This window comes from Amblyomma americanum, chromosome 2 (genome assembly GCF_052857255.1).
Source record: "Amblyomma americanum isolate KBUSLIRL-KWMA chromosome 2, ASM5285725v1, whole genome shotgun sequence".
NCBI classification, from domain to species: Eukaryota; Metazoa; Arthropoda; class Arachnida; order Ixodida; family Ixodidae; genus Amblyomma; species Amblyomma americanum.
In genome coordinates, this window is record NC_135498.1 from 193,073,444 (window position 1) to 193,091,779 (window position 18,336).

An 18,336-nucleotide genomic window follows, 5' to 3' on the forward strand; every position below is an offset into this window, starting at 1 on the left:
TCACCTTGAAATCTGACGAAACGTGTTGGCGAGTCGTTGCATTCCCGTGCTTCCGTTGTATACAAGGCGCCAAGCTGGAGACATGAAGTAACCTGGGAAAGAAACGGACGAAATTGAAAAGCCGCATCTCGTAGCTGCTCCCACGCCCACTGAACTGTTCCAGGACACGCCAGCAGTTCTTATCGACGACGAGTGTTGATGACATAGTCGATCCGGATGCCTTGATCCAAGAGGAAGCGATCCAGCAGGTTTGCCAGTGGTGGTCAGTCTTCAGCGTGAAAGCTTACGAAACGTGTTGGCGAGTTGTTGCATTCCCGTGCTTCCGAAGTACACAAGGCGCTAAGCTGGAGCCATGAAGTAACCTGAGCAACGAAACGGACGAAATTAAAGATCCGCATCAAGTAGCTGCTCCCACGCCCACTGAACAGTTCTGGGACACGCCAGCAGTTCTTATCGACGACGAGTGTTGATGAAAAAGTAGATCCCGATGCCTTGATTCACGAGGAAGCGATCCAGCTGGGCTGCCAGTGGTGGTCAATGTCTTCACCATGAAAGTGACCAAACGTTTTGGCGAGTTGTTGCATTCCCGTGCTTCCGAAGTATACAAGCCGCTAAGCTGGCGGCATGAAGTATCGTGGGCAACGAAACGGACGAAATTGAAGAGCCGCATCACGTAGCTGCTCCCAGGCCCACTGAACACTTACGGGACACGCCAGCAGTTCTTATTGACGACGAGTGTTGATATAGTCGATCCTGATGCCTGGATCCACGAGGAAGCGATCCAGCAGGGTTGCCAGTTGTGGTCAAAGTCTTCACCTTGAAAGCTGACGAAACGTGTTGGCGAGTCGTTGCATTCCCGTGCTTGCGAAGTATACAAGGCGCCAAGCTGGAGACATGAAGTAACCTGGGCAGAGAAACGGACGAAATTGAAAAGCCGCATTACGTAGCTGCTCCCACGCCAACTGAACAGTTCCGGTACACGACAGCAAGTCTTATCGACGACGATTGTTGATGACATAGTTGATCCGGATGCTTTGATCCACGAGGAAGCGATCCACCAAAGTTGCCAATGGTGGTCAAAGTCTTCACCGTGAAAGCTGACGAAACGTGCTGGCGAGTCGTTGCATTCCCGTGCTTCCGAAATATACAAGGCGCCAAGCTGGAGACATGAAGTAACCTGGGCAAAGAAACGGACGAAACTGAAGAGCCGCGTCACGTTGATGCTCACACGCCCACAGAACAGTTCCGGGACACGCCAGCAGTTCTTATGGACGAGGAGTGCTGATGACATAGTCGATCAGGATGTCTTGAACCACGAGGAAGCGATCCAGCAGGGTTGCCAGTAGTGGTCAAAGTCTTCACCGTGAAAGCTGACGAAACTTGTTGGCGAGTCGTTGCATTCCCGTGCTTCCGAAGTATACAAGGCGCAAAGCTAGAGACACGAAGTAACCTGGGCAACGAAACGGACGAAATTGAAGAGCAGCATCACGTAGCTGCTCCCACGACCGCTGAACAGTTCCGGGACACGCCAGCAGTTCTTATTGACGACGAGTGTTGATGATATAGTCGATCCTGATGCCTGGATCCACGAGGAAGCGATCCAGCAGGGTTGCCAGTGGTGGCCAGAGTCTTCACCGTGAAATCTGGCGAAACGTTTTGGCTAGTGGTTGCATTCCCGTGCTTCCGAAGTATACAAGGCGCCAAGCTGGAGATATGAGGTTACCTGGGCAATGAAAGGGACGAAATTGAAGCGCAGCATCACGTAGCTGCTCCCAAGCCAACTGAACAGTTCCGGGACACGCCAGCAGTTCTTATTGACGACGAGTGTTGATGATATAGTCGATCCTAATGCCTGGATCCACGAGGAAGCGATCAGGCAGGGTTGCCAGTGGTGCTCGATGTCTTCACCATGAAAGCTGACGAAACGTGTTGGCGAGTCGTTGCATTCCCGTGCTTCCGAAGTATACAAGGCGCCAAGCTCGAGACATGAAGTAACCGGGGCAAAGAAACGGACGAAATCGAAGAGCCGTATCACGTAGCTGCTTCCACGCCCACTGAAGAGTTCCAGGACACGCCAGCAGTTCTTATCGACGACAAGTGTTGATGACATAGTTGTTCCGGATGCCTTGATCCACGAGGAAGTGATCCACCAAGGTTGCCAATGGTGGTCAAAGTCTTCACCGTGAAAGCTGACGAAACGTTTTGGCGAGTCGATGCATTCCCGTGCTACCGAAGTATACAAGGCGCCAAGCTGGAGACATGAAGTTACCTGGGAAAAAAACGGACGAAATTGAAAAGCCGCATCTCGTAGCGGCTCCCACGCCCACTGAACTGTTCCAGGACACGCCAGCAGTTCTTATCGACGAAGAGTGTTGATGACATAGTTGATCCGGATGCCTTTGTACACAAGGAAGTGATCTACCAAGGTTGCCAATGGTGGTCAAAGTCTTCACCTTGAAATCTGACGAAACGTGTTGGCGAGTCGTTGCATTCCCGTGCTTCCGTTGTATACAAGGCGCCAAGCTGGAGACATGAAGTAACCTGGGAAAGAAACGGACGAAATTGAAAAGCCGCATCTCGTAGCTGCTCCCACGCCCACTGAACTGTTCCAGGACACGCCAGCAGTTCTTATCGACGACGAGTGTTGATGACATAGTCGACCCGGATGCCTTGATCCAAGAGGAAGCGATCCAGCAGGTTTGCCAGTGGTGGTCAGTCTTCAGCGTGAAAGCTTACGAAACGTGTTGGCGAGTTGTTGCATTCCCGTGCTTCCGAAGTACACAAGGCGCTAAGCTGGAGCCATGAAGTAACCTGAGCAACGAAACGGACGAAATTAAAGATCCGCATCAAGTAGCTGCTCCCACGCCCACTGAACAGTTCTGGGACACGCCAGCAGTTCTTATCGACGACGAGTGTTGATGAAAAAGTAGATCCCGATGCCTTTATTCACGAGGAAGCGATCCAGCTGGGCTGCCAGTGGTGGTCAATGTCTTCACCATGAAAGTGACCAAACGTTTTGGCGAGTTGTTGCATTCCCGTGCTTCCGAAGTATACAAGCCGCTAAGCTGGCGGCATGAAGTATCGTGGGCAACGAAACGGACGAAGTTGAAGAGCCGCATCACGTAGCTGCTCCCAGGCCCACTGAACACTTACGGGACACGCCAGCAGTTCTTATTGACGACGAGTGTTGATATAGTCGATCCTGATGCCTGGATCCACGAGGAAGCGATCCAGCAGGGTTGCCAGTTGTGGTCAAAGTCTTCACCTTGAAAGCTGACGAAACGTGTTGGCGAGTCGTTGCATTCCCGTGCTTGCGAAGTATACAAGGCGCCAAGCTGGAGACATGAAGTAACCTGGGCAGAGAAACGGACGAAATTGAAAAGCCGCATTACGTAGCTGCTCCCACGCCAACTGAACAGTTCCGGTACACGACAGCAGTTCTTATCGACGACGATTGTTGATGACATAGTTGATCCGGATGCTTTGATCCACGAGGAAGCGATCCAAGGTTGCCAATGGTGGTCAAAGTATTCACCATGAAAGCTGACGAAACTTGTTGGCGAGTCGTTGCATTCCCGTGCTTCCGAAGTATACAAGGCGCTAAGCTGGAGACATGAAGTAACATGGGCAAAGAAAAGGACGAGACCGAAGAGCCGCGTCACGTTGCTAGTCCCACGCCCGCATAACAGTTCCGGGACACGCCAGCAGTTCTTATGGACGAGGAGTGCTGAAGACATAGTCGATCTGGATGTCTTGATCCACGAGGAAGCGATCCAGCAGGGCTGCCAGTGGTGGTCAAAGCCTTCACCAAGAAAGCTGACGAACCGTGTGGGTGAGTCGTTGCATTCCAGTGCTTCTGAAGTATACAGGGCGATAAGCTGGAGACATGAATTAACCTGGGCAATGAAACGGACGAAATTGAAGAGCCGCATTACGTAGCTGCTCAAATGCCCACTGAACAGTTCCGGGACACGCCAGCAGTTCTTATTGACGACGAGTGTTGATATAGTCGATCCTGATGCCTGGATCCACGAGGAAGCGATCCAGCAGGGTTGCCAGTTGTGGTCAAAGTCTTCACCTTGAAAGCTGAGGAAACGTGTTGGCGAGTCGTTCCATTCCCGTGCTTCCGAAGTATACAAGGCGCCAAGCTGAAGACATGAAGTAACCTGGGCAAAGAAACGGACGAAATTGAAGAGAAGCATCACGTAGCTGCTCCCAAGCTCACTGAACAGTTCCGGTACATTCCAGCAGTTGTTATCGACGACGAATGTTGATGGCAAAGTCGATGCAAATGGCTTGAACCTCGAGTATGCGATCCAGCAGGGTTGCCAGTGGTGGTCAAAGCCTTTACTGTGAAAGCTCACGAACCGTGATGGCGCGTCGTTGCATTCCCGTGCTTCTGACGTATATAAGGCGCTAAGCTGGAGACATGAAATAACCTGGGGAATGAAACGAACAAAATTGAAGAGCCCCATTACGTAGCTGCTCCCACGCACACTGAACAGTTCCGGGACACGCCAGCTCCTTATCGACGATGAGTGTTGATGACACAGTCGATCCGGATGCCTTTATCCACGAGGAAGCGATCCAGCAGGGTTGCCAGTGGTGGTCAAAGTCTTCACCGTGAAAGCTGACGAAACGTGTTGGCGAGTCGTTGCATTCCCGTGCTTCCGAAGTATACAATGCGCCAAGCTGGAGACATGAAGTAACCTGGGCATAGAAACAGACGACATTGCAGAGCCGTATCACGTAGCTAGTTCCACGCCCACTGAACAGTTCCGTGACACGCCAGCAGTTCTCATCTACGACGAGTGCTGATGACGAAGTCGATCCTGATGATTTGTTAAACGAGGAAGCGATCCAGCAGGGTTGCCAGTGGTGGTCAAAGTCTTCAACGTGAAAGCTGAGGAAACGTGTTGACGAGTCGTTGCGTTCCCGTGCTTCCGAAGTATACAAGGCGCCAAGCTGGAGACATGAAATAACCTGGGCAAAGAAACGGACGAAATTGAAGAGCCGTATCACGTAGCTACTCCCACGCCCACTGAACAGTTCCGGGACACGCCAGCTCCTTATCGACGAGTGTTGACGACAAAGTCGATCCGGTTGCCTTGACTCACGAGGAAGCGTTCCAGCAGGGTTTCCAGTGGTGGTCAAAGTCTTCACCTTGAAATCTGACGAGACGTGTTGGCGAGTCGTTGCATTCCCGTGCTTCCGAAGTATACAATGCGCCAAGCTGGAGACATGAAGTAACCTGGGCAGAGAAACGGACGAAATTGACGAGCCGCATCACGTAGCTGCTTCCACGCCTACTGAACAGTTCCGGGACACGCCAGCAGTTCTTATCGACGACGAGTATTGATGATATTGTTGATCCGGATGCCTTGATCCACGAGGAAGCGATCCAAGGTTGCCAATGGTGGTCAAAGTCTTCACCGTGAAAGCTGACGAAACGTGTTGGCGAGTCGTTGCATTCCAGTGCTTCCGTAGTATACAAGGCGCTAAGCAGGAGACATGAAGTAACCTGGGCAAAGAAAAGGACGAAACTGAAGAGCCGCGTCACGTTGATGCTCACACGCCCACAGAACAGTTCCGGGACACGCCAGCAGTTCTTATGGACGAGGAGTGCTGATGACATAGTCGATCAGGATGTCTTGAACCACGAGGAAGCGATCCAGCAGGGTTGCCAGTAGTGGTCAAAGTCTTCACCGTGAAAGCTGACGAAACTTGTTGGCGAGTCGTTGCATTCCCGTGCTTCCGAAGTATACAAGGCGCAAAGCTAGAGACACGAAGTAACCTGGGCAACGAAACGGACGAAATTGAAGAGCAGCATCACGTAGCTGCTCCCACGACCGCTGAACAGTTCCGGGACACGCCAGCAGTTCTTATTGACGACGAGTGTTGATGATATAGTCGATCCTGATGCCTGGATCCACGAGGAAGCGATCCAGCATGGTTGCCAGTGATGGTCAATGTCTTCACCGTGAAAGCTGACGAAACGTGTTGGCGAGTCGTTGCATTCCCGTGCTTCCGAAGTATACAAGGCGCCAAGCTGGAGACATGAACTAACCTGGGCAGGGAAACGGGCGAAATTTATGAGCCGCATCACGTAGCTGCTCCCACGCCCACTTAACTGTTCCGGGACACGCCAGCAGTTCTAATGGACGACGAATGTTGATGACATAGTCGATCCGGATGCCTTGATTCACGAGGAAGCGATCCAGCACGGTTGCCAGTGGTGGTCAAAGCCTTCACTGTGAAAGCAAACGAACCGTGATGGCGAGTCGTTACATTCTCGTGCTTCTGAAGTATACAAGGCGCTAAGCTGGAGACATGAAATAACCTGGGAAATGAAAAGGACAAAATTGAAGAGCCGCATTCCGTAGCTGCTCCCACGCACACTGAACAGTTCCGGGACACGCCAGCTCCTTATCGACGATGAGTGTTGATGACACAGTCGATCCGGATGCCTTTATCCACGAGGAAGCGATCCATTAGGGTTGCCAGTGGTGGTCAAAGCGTTCACCGTGAAAGCTGACGAAACGTGTTGGCTAGTCGTTGCATTCCCGTGCTTCCGAAGTATACAATGCGCCATGCTGGAGACATGAAGAAACCTGGGCATAGAAACGGACGATATTGAAGAGCCGTATCAAGTAGCTACTCCCACGCCCACTGAACAGTTCCGGGACACGCCAGCTCCTTATCGACGACGAGTGTTGATGACAAAGTCGATCCGGATGCCTTGACCCACGAGGAAGCGTTCCAGCAGGGTTTAAAGTGGTGGTCAAAGTCTTCAGCGTGAAAGCTGACGAAACGTGTTGGCGAGTCGTGGCATTCCTGTGCTTCCGAAGTATACAATGCGCCAAGCTGGAGACATGAAGTAACCTGGGCAGAGAAACGGACGAAATTGACAAGCCGCATCACGTAGCTGCTTCCACGCCTACTGAACAGTTCCGGGACATGCCAGCAGTTCTTATCGACGACGAGTGTTGATGATATTGTTGATCCGGATGTCTTGATCCACGAGGAAGCGATCCAGCAGGGTTGCCAGTGGTGGTCAAAGTCTTCACCGTGAAAGCTTACGAAACGTGTTGTCGAGTCGTTGCATTCCCGTGCTTCCGAAGTGTACAAGGCGCCAAGCTGGAGACATGAAGTAACATGGGCAAAGCAACGAAGGAAATCGAAAAGCCGCATCACGTAGCTGCTCCCACGCCCACTGAACAGTTCCGGGACACGCCAGCAGTTCTTATTGACGACGAGTGTTGATGATATAGTCGATCCTGATGCCTTGATTTACGAGGAAGCGATCAGCAGTGTTGTCAGTGGTGGTCAAAGTCTTCACCGTGAAAGCTGACGAAACGTGTTGGCGAGTCGTTGCATTCCCGTGCTTCCGAAGTATACAAGGCGCCAAGCTGGAGACACGAAGTAACCTGGGCAAAGAAACGGAGGAAATTGAAGAGCAGCATCACAAAGCTGCTCCCACGACCATTGAACAGTTCCGGGACACGCCAGCAGTTCTTATCGACGACGAGTGCTGAAGACGTAGTCGATCCGGATGTCTTGATCCACGAGGAAGCGATCCAGAAGGTTTGCCAGTGGTGGTCAGTCATCACCGTGAAAGCTGACGAAACGTGTTGTCGAAACGTTGCATTCCCGTGCTTCCGAAGTATACAAGGCGCTAAACTGGAGGCATGAAGTAACCTGGGCAATGAAAGGGACGAAATTGAAGCGCAGCATCACGTAGCTGCTCCCAAGCCAACTGAACAAATCCGCGACACGCCAGCAGTTCTTATCGACTACAGAGTGTTGTTGAAAAAGTCGATCCGCATGCCTTGATCCACGAGGAAGTGATCCAGCAGGGTTGCCAGTGGTGATCAATCTTCACCGTGAAAGCTGACGAACCGTGTTGGCGAGTCGTTGCATTCCCGTGCTTCTGAAGTATACAAGGCGCTAAGCTCGAGACATGAAGTAACCTGGGCAAAGAAACGGACGAATTTGAAGAGCCGCATTACGTAGCTGCTCCCACGCCCACTGAACAGTTCCGGGACACGCCAGCAGTTCTTATCGACGACGAGTGTTGATGACACAGTCGATCCGGATGTCTTGATCCACGAGGAAGCGATCCAGCAGGTTTGCCAGAGGTGGTCAAAGTCTTCACCGTGAAAGCTCACGAAACGTGTTGGCGAGTTGTTGCATTCCCGTGCTTCCGAAGTATACAAGGCACTAAGCTGGAGGCATGAAGTAACCTGGGCAACGAAACGGACGAAATTGAAGAGCCGCATCACGTAGCTGCTCCAACGCCCACTGAACAGTTCTGGGACACGCCAGCAGTTCTTATCGACGACGAGTGTTGATGAAAAAGTCGATCCGGGTGCCTTAATCCACGAGGAAGCGATCCAGCAGGGTTGCCAGTGGTGGTCAAAGTCTTCACCGTGAGAGCTGACGAACCGTGTGGGCGAGTCTTTGCATTCCAGTGCTTCTGAAGTATACAAGGCGCTAAGCTGGAGACATGATGTAACCTGGGCAAAGAAACGGACGAAATTGAAGAGCCACATTACGTAGCTGCTCAAACGCCCACTGAACAGTTCCGGGACACGCCAGCAGTTCTTATCGACAACGAGTGTTGATGGCATAGTTGATCCGGATGCCTTGATCCACGAGGAAGCAATCCAGCAAGGTTGCCAATGGTGGTCTGTCTTCACCATGAAAGCTGAAAAAACGTGTTGGCGAGTTGTTGCATTCCCGTGCTTCCGAAGTATACAAGGCGCTAAGCTGGAGGCATGAAGTATCCTGGGCAACGAAACGGACGAAATTAAAGAGCCGCATCACATAGCTGCTCCCAGGCCCACTGAACAGTTCCGGGACACGCCAGCAGTTCTTATTGACGACGAGTGTTGGTGATATAGTCGATCCTGATGCCTTGATTCGCGAGGAAGCGATCAGCTGTGTTCTCAGTGGTGCTCAAAGTCCACACCGTGAAAGCTGACGAAACGTGTTGGCGAGTCGTTGCATTCCCGTGCTTCCGAAGTATACAAGGCGCCAAGCTGGAGACACGAAGTAACCTGGGCAAAGAAACGGAGGAAATTGAAGAGCAGCATAACAAAGCTGCTCCCACGACCATTGAACAGTTCCGGGACACGCCAGCAATCAACCAATCAATCATTCTTTATTTTTCCCAGAAAGAACTGGAATGGTCTCCTGGGCTAAAAGCTGGGTGAGCAGCTTGACGAGGCCCAGGAGACCGTTACATGGCAGAACAGTGAAGTTGAGAAAAAAAATAATGTGAATATAAAGCAATGTACACCATACGCAACATAATACAGTATTGCGGCAACCTAATACAGTATGTAATGCACCATGTTCGCCAAAATTAGCTAAAAATAGTTAAAAATAGTACAAGTTGACATAAATAACAGTACGAAATTGTAAACAAAGGAAGCACAGTAGAAAAAAGTAAGTATAACATCAAAATGTGGTTCACAATGTTATGAAGTACGTGCGCAATTTCTTGGGATTCAGACGAGTTGTGTTTTGGTACATATTAAGCATTGATGGCATGTTATGTGCTAATGATTGATGTTTATAATAAGTGCGGAAGTGGGGGATTTCCCAGACATCTTTACTTCTTGTGCGTATATCTGTGCTACGTAGTGTTAAAAATGCCAGAGATGAGAGTAAGTTCTTGACTTCAGTAGAGGAGAAAAAGAATGTTTGCAGTAATCAATATTTGTATAAGTTATCAACCCTTATGATGTTAAAGGAAACAAACGCATCTTTAGTACTGGCTGTTGGATCGATATTTCCAATGTAGCGGATAACCTTCTTTTGTAACAAATGGAGTTTGTCAAAGTTTGTCTTTGTTGTTGTGGCCCATACCAACGAGCAGTAATTTAAATAGGAATTGAATAAAGCATTATAGACTTGAAGTTTAGCTTTTACTGGAAGCAGTCTCCGACAACGCGATATCATGCCTGCAACTGAGGATAGTTTTTTCCTAAGATAGTGAGTGTGTGCATCCCAGCTTAAGTTCTGAGAAAAATGTACACCGAGGATTTTATGAACGTCCACAATTTCGATGTTATGGCACTGAAAATTATTAGACTGATGTATTTCAACAGGTTTATTTCGGGCACGGAATATCATTGCTTTTGTTTTCATTGTATTTATTTTAATTACGTTGAGCTGAGACCATATGGATAACTTCTGGAGGACTTCATTGCATTTTATTATTAGTCGGTCCACATTGTACTCGGGAATAAGTATGGTACTGTCTTCAGCATATATTATAAATTGAACTGTGGCATCTATGTTTAAAGATCCTTTATATAAGTATTGAATAATAACCGTCCTAATATGCTACCTTGTGGAACGCCGTGAGTAATTGGTAGGAGGGAGGACATATAACCGTTTACATATACACACTGAGTCCTGTGGCTGAGGTAGGACTCCAGCAGGGCCAAACAATTACCACGAATGCCATATGACTGCAGCTTACTAAGGAGCACTTTATGATGTAAGCAATTAAATGCCTTGCTGAAATCTACAAAAAGGGCAGCAGTTAACAAATTATTTTCAATATTCCGCCAAATATTTTTTTAAGTGCTAACAAAGCTGATTCCATTGATCTGCCTTTCCTAAATCCGTATTGTGCAGCTGTGATAACATTTTCTTTATCGAAAAATTGTGTTATCCGAGTGAAAATGATTTTTTCAATTCGCTTGGAGAAGATAGGCAGCACAGATATCGGGCGGTAGTTAGTGGACAAGTTCTTATTGACGACGAGTGTTGATGATATAGTCGATCCTGATGCCTGGATTCACGAGGAAGCGATCCAGCAGGGTTGCCAGTGGTGGTCAAAGTCTTCACCGTGAAAACTGACGAAACGTGTTGGCGAATCGTTGCATTCCAGTGCTTCCGTAGTATACAAGGCGCTAAGCTGGAGACATGAAGTAACCTGGGCAAAGCAACGGAGGAAATTGAAAAGCCGCACCACGTAGCTGATCCCACGCCCACTGAACAGTTCCAGGACACGCCAGCAGTTCTTATCGACGACGAGTGCTGAAGACATAGTCGATCCGGATGTCTTGATCCACGAGGAAGCGATCCAGCAGGTTTGCCAGTGGTGGTCAGTCATCACCGTGAAAGCTGACGAAACGTGTTGTCGAAACGTTGCATTCCCGTGCTTCCGAAGTATACAAGGCGCTAAACTGGAGGCATGAAGTAACCTGGGCAATGAAAGGGACGAAATTGAAGCGCAGCATCACGTAGCTGCTCCCAAGCCAACTGAACAGTTCCGGGACACGCCAGCAGTTCTTATCGACTACAGAGTGTTGTTGAAAAAGTCGATCCGCATGCCTTGATCCACGAGGAAGTGATCCAGCAGGGTTGCCAGTGGTGATCAATCTTCACCGTGAAAGCTGACGAACCGTGTTGGCGAGTCGTTGCATTCCCGTGCTTCTGAAGTATAAAAGGCGCTAAGCTCGAGACATGAAGTAACCTGGGCAAAGAAACGGACGAATTTGAAGAGCCGCATTACGTAGCTGCTCCCACGCCCACTGAACAGTTCCGGGACACGCCAGCAGTTATTATCGACAACAAGTGTTGATGACATAGTTGATCCCGATGCCTTGATCCACGAGGAAGTGATCCACCAAGGTTGCCAATGGTGGTCAAAGTCTTCACCGCGAAAGCTTACGAAACGTGTTGGCGAGTCGATGCATTCCCATGCTTCCGAACTATACAAGGCGCCCAGCTGGAGACATGAAGTTACCTGGGGAAAGAAACGAACGAAATTGAAGAGCCGTATCACGTAGCTGCTTCAACGCCCAATGAACAGTTCCGGGACCCGCCAGCAGTTCTTATCGACGAAGAGTGTTGATGACATAGTTGATCCAGATGCCTTGATCCACGAGGAAGTGATCCAGCAAAGTTGCCAATGGTGGTCAAAGACTTCACCGTGAAAGCTGACGAAACGTCTTGGCGAGTCGTTGCATTCCCTTGCTTCCGAAATATACAAGGCGCCAAGCTGGAGACATGAAGTAACCTGGGAAAGAAACGGACGAAATTGAAGAGCCGCATCGCGTAGCTGCTCCCACGCCCACTGAACAGTTCCAGGACACGCCAGCAGTTCTTATCGACGACGAGTGTTGATGACACAGTCGATCCGGATGCCTTGATCCACGAGGAAGCGATCCAGCAGGTTTGCCAGAGGTGGTCAAAGTCTTCACCGTGAAAGCTCACGAAACGTGTTGGCGAGTTGTTGCATTCCCGTGCTTCCGAAGTATACAAGGCACTAAGCTGGAGGCATGAAGTAACCTGGGCAACGAAACGGACGAAATTGAAGAGCCGCATCAGGTAGCTGCTCCAACGCCCACTGAACAGTTCTGGGACACGCCAGCAGTTCTTATCGACGACGAAAGTTGATGAAAAAGTCGATCCGGGTGCCTTAATCCACGAGGAAGCGATCCAGCAGGGTTGCCAGTGGTGGTCAAAGTCTTCACCGTGAGAGCTGACGAACCGTGTGGGCGAGTCTTTGCATTCCAGTGCTTCTGAAGTATACAAGGCGCTAAGCTGGAGACATGATGTAACCTGGGCAAAGAAACGGACGAAATTGAAGAGCCACATTACGTAGCTGCTCAAACGCCCACTGAACAGTTCCGGGACACGCCAGCAGTTCTTATCGACAACGAGTGTTGATGGCATAGTTGATCCGGATGCCTTGATCCACGAGGAAGCAATCCAGCAAGGTTGCCAATGGTGGTCTGTCTTCACCATGAAAGCTGAAAAAACGTGTTGGCGAGTTGTTGCATTCCCGTGCTTCCGAAGTATACAAGGCGCTAAGCTGGAGGCATGAAGTAACCTGGGCAACGAAACGGACGAAATTAAAGAGCCGCAACCCATAGCTGCTCCCAGGCCCACTGAACAGTTCCGGGACACGCCAGCAGTTCTTATTGACGACGAGTGTTGGTGATATAGTCGATCCTGATGCCTTGATTTACGAGGAAGCGATCAGCAGTGTTGTCAGTGGTGGTCAAAGTCTTCACCGTGAAAGCTGACGAAACGTGTTGGCGAGTCGTTGCATTCCCGTGCTTCCGAAGTATACAATCCGCCAAGCTGGAGACATGAAGTAACCTGGGCATAGAAACGGACGACATTGCAGAGCCGTATCACGTAGCTCGTTCCACGCCCACTGAACAGTTCCGTGACACGCCAGCAGTTCTCATCTAAGACGAGTGCTGATGACGAAGTCGATCCTGATGATTTGTTCCACGAGGAAGCGATCCAGTAGGGTTGCCAGTGGTGGTCAAAGTCTTCAACGTGAAAGCTGAAGAAATGTGTTGGCGAGTCGTTGCATTCCCGTGCTTCCGAAGTATACAAGGCGCCAAGCTGGAGATATGAAGTTACCTGGGCAATGAAAGGGACGAAATTGAAGCGCAGCATCACGTAGCTGCTCCCAAGCCAACTGAACAGTTCCGGGACATGCCAGCAGTTCTTATCGACTACAGAGTGTTGATGGCATAGTCGATCTGGATGTCTTGATCCACGAGGAAACGATCCAGCAGGCTTGCCAGTGGTGGCCAGAGTCTTCACCGTGAAAGCTGGCGAAACGTTTTGGCTAGTGGTTGCATTCCCGTGCTTCCGAAGTATACAAGGCGCCAAGCTGGAGATATGAGGTTACCTGGGCAATGAAAGGGACGAAATTGAAGCGCAGCATCACGTAGCTGCTCCCAAGCCAACTGAACAGTTCCGGGACACGCCAGCAGTTCTTATTGACGACGAGTGTTGATGATATAGTCGATCCTAATGCCTGGATCCACGAGGAAGCGATCAGACAGGGTTGCCAGTGGTGCTCGATGTCTTCACCATGAAAGCTGACGAAACGTGTTGGCGAGTCGTTGCATTCCCGTGCTTCCGAAGTATACAAGGCGCCAAGCTCGAGACATGAAGTAACCGGGGCAAAGAAACGGACGAAATCGAAGAGCCGTATCACGTAGCTGCTTCCACGCCCACTGAAGAGTTCCAGGACACGCCAGCCGTTCTTATCGACGACGAGTGCTGAAGACGTAGTCGATCCGGATGTCTTGATCCACGAGGAAGCGATCCAGAAGGTTTGCCATTGGTGGTCAGTCATCACCGTGAAAGCTGACGAAACGTGTTGTCGAAACGTTGCATTCCCGTGCTTCCGAAGTATACAAGGCGCTAAACTGGAGGCATGAAGTAACCTGGGCAATGAAAGGGACGAAATTGAAGCGCAGCATCACGTAGCTGCTCCCAAGCCAACTGAACAGTTCCGCGACACGCCAGCTGTTCTTATCGACTACAGAGTGTTGTTGAAAAAGTCGATCCGCATGCCTTGATCCACGAGGAAGTGATCCAGCAGGGTTGTCAGTGGTGATCAATCTTCACCGTGAAAGCTGACGAACCGTGTTGGCGAGTCGTTGCATTCCCGTGCTTCTGAAGTATACAAGGCGCTAAGCTCGAGACATGAAGTAACCTGGGCAAAGAAACGGACGAATTTGAAGAGCCGCATTACGTAGCTGCTCCCACGCCCACTGAACAGTTCCGGGACACGCCAGCAGTTCTTATCGACGACGAGTGTTGATGACACAGTCGATCCGGATGCCTTGATCCACGAGGAAGCGATCCAGCAGGTTTGCCAGAGGTGGTCAAAGTCTTCACCGTGAAAGCTCACGAAACGTGTTGGCGAGTTGTTGCATTCCCGTGCTTCCGAAGTATACAAGGCACTAAGCTGGAGGCATGAAGTAACCTGGGCAACGAAACGGACGAAATTGAAGAGCCGCATCACGTAGCTGCTCCAACGCCCACTGAACAGTTCTGGGACACGCCAGCAGTTCTTATCGACGACGAGTGTTGATGAAAAAGTCGATCCGGGTGCCTTAATCCACGAGGAAGCGAACCAGCAGGGTTGCCAGTGGTGGTCAAAGTCTTCACCGTGAGAGCTGACGAACCGTGTGGGCGAGTCTTTGCATTCCAGTGCTTCTGAAGTATACAAGGCGCTAAGCTGGAGACATGATGTAACCTGGGCAAAGAAACGGACGAAATTGAAGAGCCACATTACGTAGCTGCTCAAACGCCCACTGAACAGTTCCGGGACACGCCAGCAGTTCTTATCGACAACGAGTGTTGATGGCATAGTTGATCCGGATGCCTTGATCCACGAGGAAGCAATCCAGCAAGGTTGCCAATGGTGGTCTGTCTTCACCATGAAAGCTGAAAAAACGTGTTGGCGAGTTGTTGCATTCCCGTGCTTCCGAAGTATACAAGGCGCTAAGCTGGAGGCATGAAGTATCCTGGGCAACGAAACGGACGAAATTAAAGAGCCGCATCACATAGCTGCTCCCAGGCCCACTGAACAGTTCCGGGACACGCCAGCAGTTCTTATTGACGACGAGTGTTGGTGATATAGTCGATCCTGATGCCTTTCTTTACGAGGAAGCGATCAGCAGTGTTGTCAGTGGTGGTCAAAGTCTTCACCGTGAAAGCTGACGAAACGTGTTGGCGAGTCGTTGCATTCCCGTGCTTCCGAAGTATACAAGGCGCCAAGCTGGAGACACGAAGTAACCTGGGCAAAGAAACGGAGGAAATTGAAGAGCAGCATAACAAAGCTGCTCCCACGACCATTGAACAGTTCCGGGACACGCCAGCAATCAACCAATCAATCATTCTTTATTTTTCCCAGAAAGAACTGGAATGGTCTCCTGGGCTAAAAGCTGGGTGAGCAGCTTGACGAGGCCCAGGAGACCGTTACATGGCAGAACAGTGAAGTTGAGAAAAAAAATAATGTGAATATAAAGCAATGTACACCATACGCAACATAATACAGTATTGCGGCAACCTAATACAGTATGTAATGCACCATGTTCGCCAAAATTAGCTAAAAATAGTTAAAAATAGTACAAGTTGACATAAATAACAGTACGAAATTGTAAACAAAGGAAGCACAGTAGAAAAAAGTAAGTATAACATCAAAATGTGGTTCACAATGTTATGAAGTACGTGCGCAATTTCTTGGGATTCAGACGAGTTGTGTTTTGGTACATATTAAGCATTGATGGCATGTTATGTGCTAATGATTGATGTTTATAATAAGTGCGGAAGTGGGGGATTTCCCAGACATCTTTACTTCTTGTGCGTATATCTGTGCTACGTAGTGTTAAAAATGCCAGAGATGAGAGTAAGTTCTTGACTTCAGTAGAGGAGAAAAAGAATGTTTGCAGTAATCAATATTTGTATAAGTTATCAACCCTTATGATGTTAAAGGAAACATACGCATCTTTAGTACTGGCTGTTGGATCGATATTTCCAATGTAGCGGATAACCTTCTTCTGTAACAAATGGAGTTTGTCTAAGTTTGTCTTTGTTGTTGTGGCCCATACCAACGAACAGTAATTTAAATAGGAATTGAATAAAGCATTATAGACTTGAAGTTTAGCTTTTACTGGAAGCAGTCTCCGACAACGCGATATCATGCCTGCAACTGAGGATAGTTTTTTCCTAAGATAGTGAGTGTGTGCATTCCAGCTTAAGTTCTGAGAAAAATGTACACCGAGGATTTTATGAACGTCCACAATTTCGATGTTATGGCACTGAAAATTAATAGACTGATGTATTTCAACAGGTTTATTTCGGGCACGGAATATCATTGCTTTTGTTTTCATTGTATTTATTTTAATTACGTTGAGCTGAGACCATATGGATAACTTCTGGAGGACTTCATTGCATTTTATTATTAGTCGGTCCACATTGTACTCGGGAATAAGTATGGTACTGTCGTCAGCATATATTATAAATTGAACTGTGGCATCTATGTTTAAAGATCATTTATATAAGTATTAAATAATAACGGTCCTAATATGCTACCTTGTGGAACGCCGTGAGTAATTGGTAAGAGGGAGGACATATAACCGTTTACATATACACACTGAGTCCTGTGGCTGAGGTAGGACTCCAGCAGGGCCAAACAATTACCACGAATGCCATATGACTGCAGCTTACTAAGGAGCACTTTATGATGTAAGCAATTAAATGCCTTGCTGAAATCTACAAAAAGGGCAGCAGTTAACAAATTATTTTCAATATTCCGCCAAATATTTTTTTAAGTGCTAACAAAGCTGATTCCATTGATCTGCCTTTCCTAAATCCGTATTGTGCAGCTGTGATAACATTTTCTTTATCGAAAAATTGTGTTATCCGAGTGAAAATGATTTTTTCAATTCGCTTGGAGAAGATAGGCAGCACAGATATCGGGCGGTAGTTAGTGGACAAGTTCTTATTGACGACGAGTGTTGATGATATATTCGATCCTGATGCCTGGATTCACGAGGAAGCGATCCAGCAGGGTTGCCAGTGGTGGTCAAAGTCTTCACCGTGAAAGCTGACGAAACGTGTTGGCGAATCGTTGCATTCCAGTGCTTCCGTAGTATACAAGGCGCTAAGCTGGAGACATGAAGTAACCTGGGCAAAGCAACGGAGGAAATTGAAAAGCCGCACCACGTAGCTGATCCCACGCCCACTGAACAGTTCCAGGACACGCCAGCAGTTCTTATCGACGACGAGTGCTGAAGACATAGTCGATCCGGATGTCTTGATCCACGAGGAAGCGATCCAGCAGGTTTGCCAGTGGTGGTCAGTCATCACCGTGAAAGCTGACGAAACGTGTTGTCGAAACTTTGCATTCCCGTGCTTCCGAAGTATACAAGGCGCTAAACTGGAGGCATGAAGTAACCTGGGCAATGAAAGGGACGAAATCGAAGCGCAGCATCACGTAGCTGCTCCCAAGCCAACTGAACAGTTCCGGGACACGCTAGCAGTTCTTATCGACTACAGAGTGTTGTTGAAAAAGTCGATCCGCATGCCTTGATCCACGAGGAAGTGATCCAGCAGGGTTGCCAGTGGTGATCAACCTTCACCGTGAAAGCTGACGAACCGTGTTGGCGAGTCGTTGCATTCCCGTGCTTCTGAAGTATACAAGGCGCTAAGCTCGAGACATGAAGTAACCTGGGCAAAGAAACGGACGAATTTGAAGAGCCGCATTACGTAGCTGCTCCCACGCCCACTGAACAGTTCCGGGACACGCCAGCAGTTATTATCGACAACAAGTGTTGGTGACATAGTTGATCCCGATTCCTTGATCCACGAGGAAGTGATCCACCAAGGTTGCCAATGGTGGTCAAAGTCTTCACCGCGAAAGCTTACGAAACGTGTTGGCGAGTCGATGCATTCCCGTGCTTCCGAAGTATACAAGGCGCCCAGCTGGAGACATGAAGTTACCTGGGGAAAGAAACGAACGAAATTGAAGAGCCGTATCACGTAGCTGCT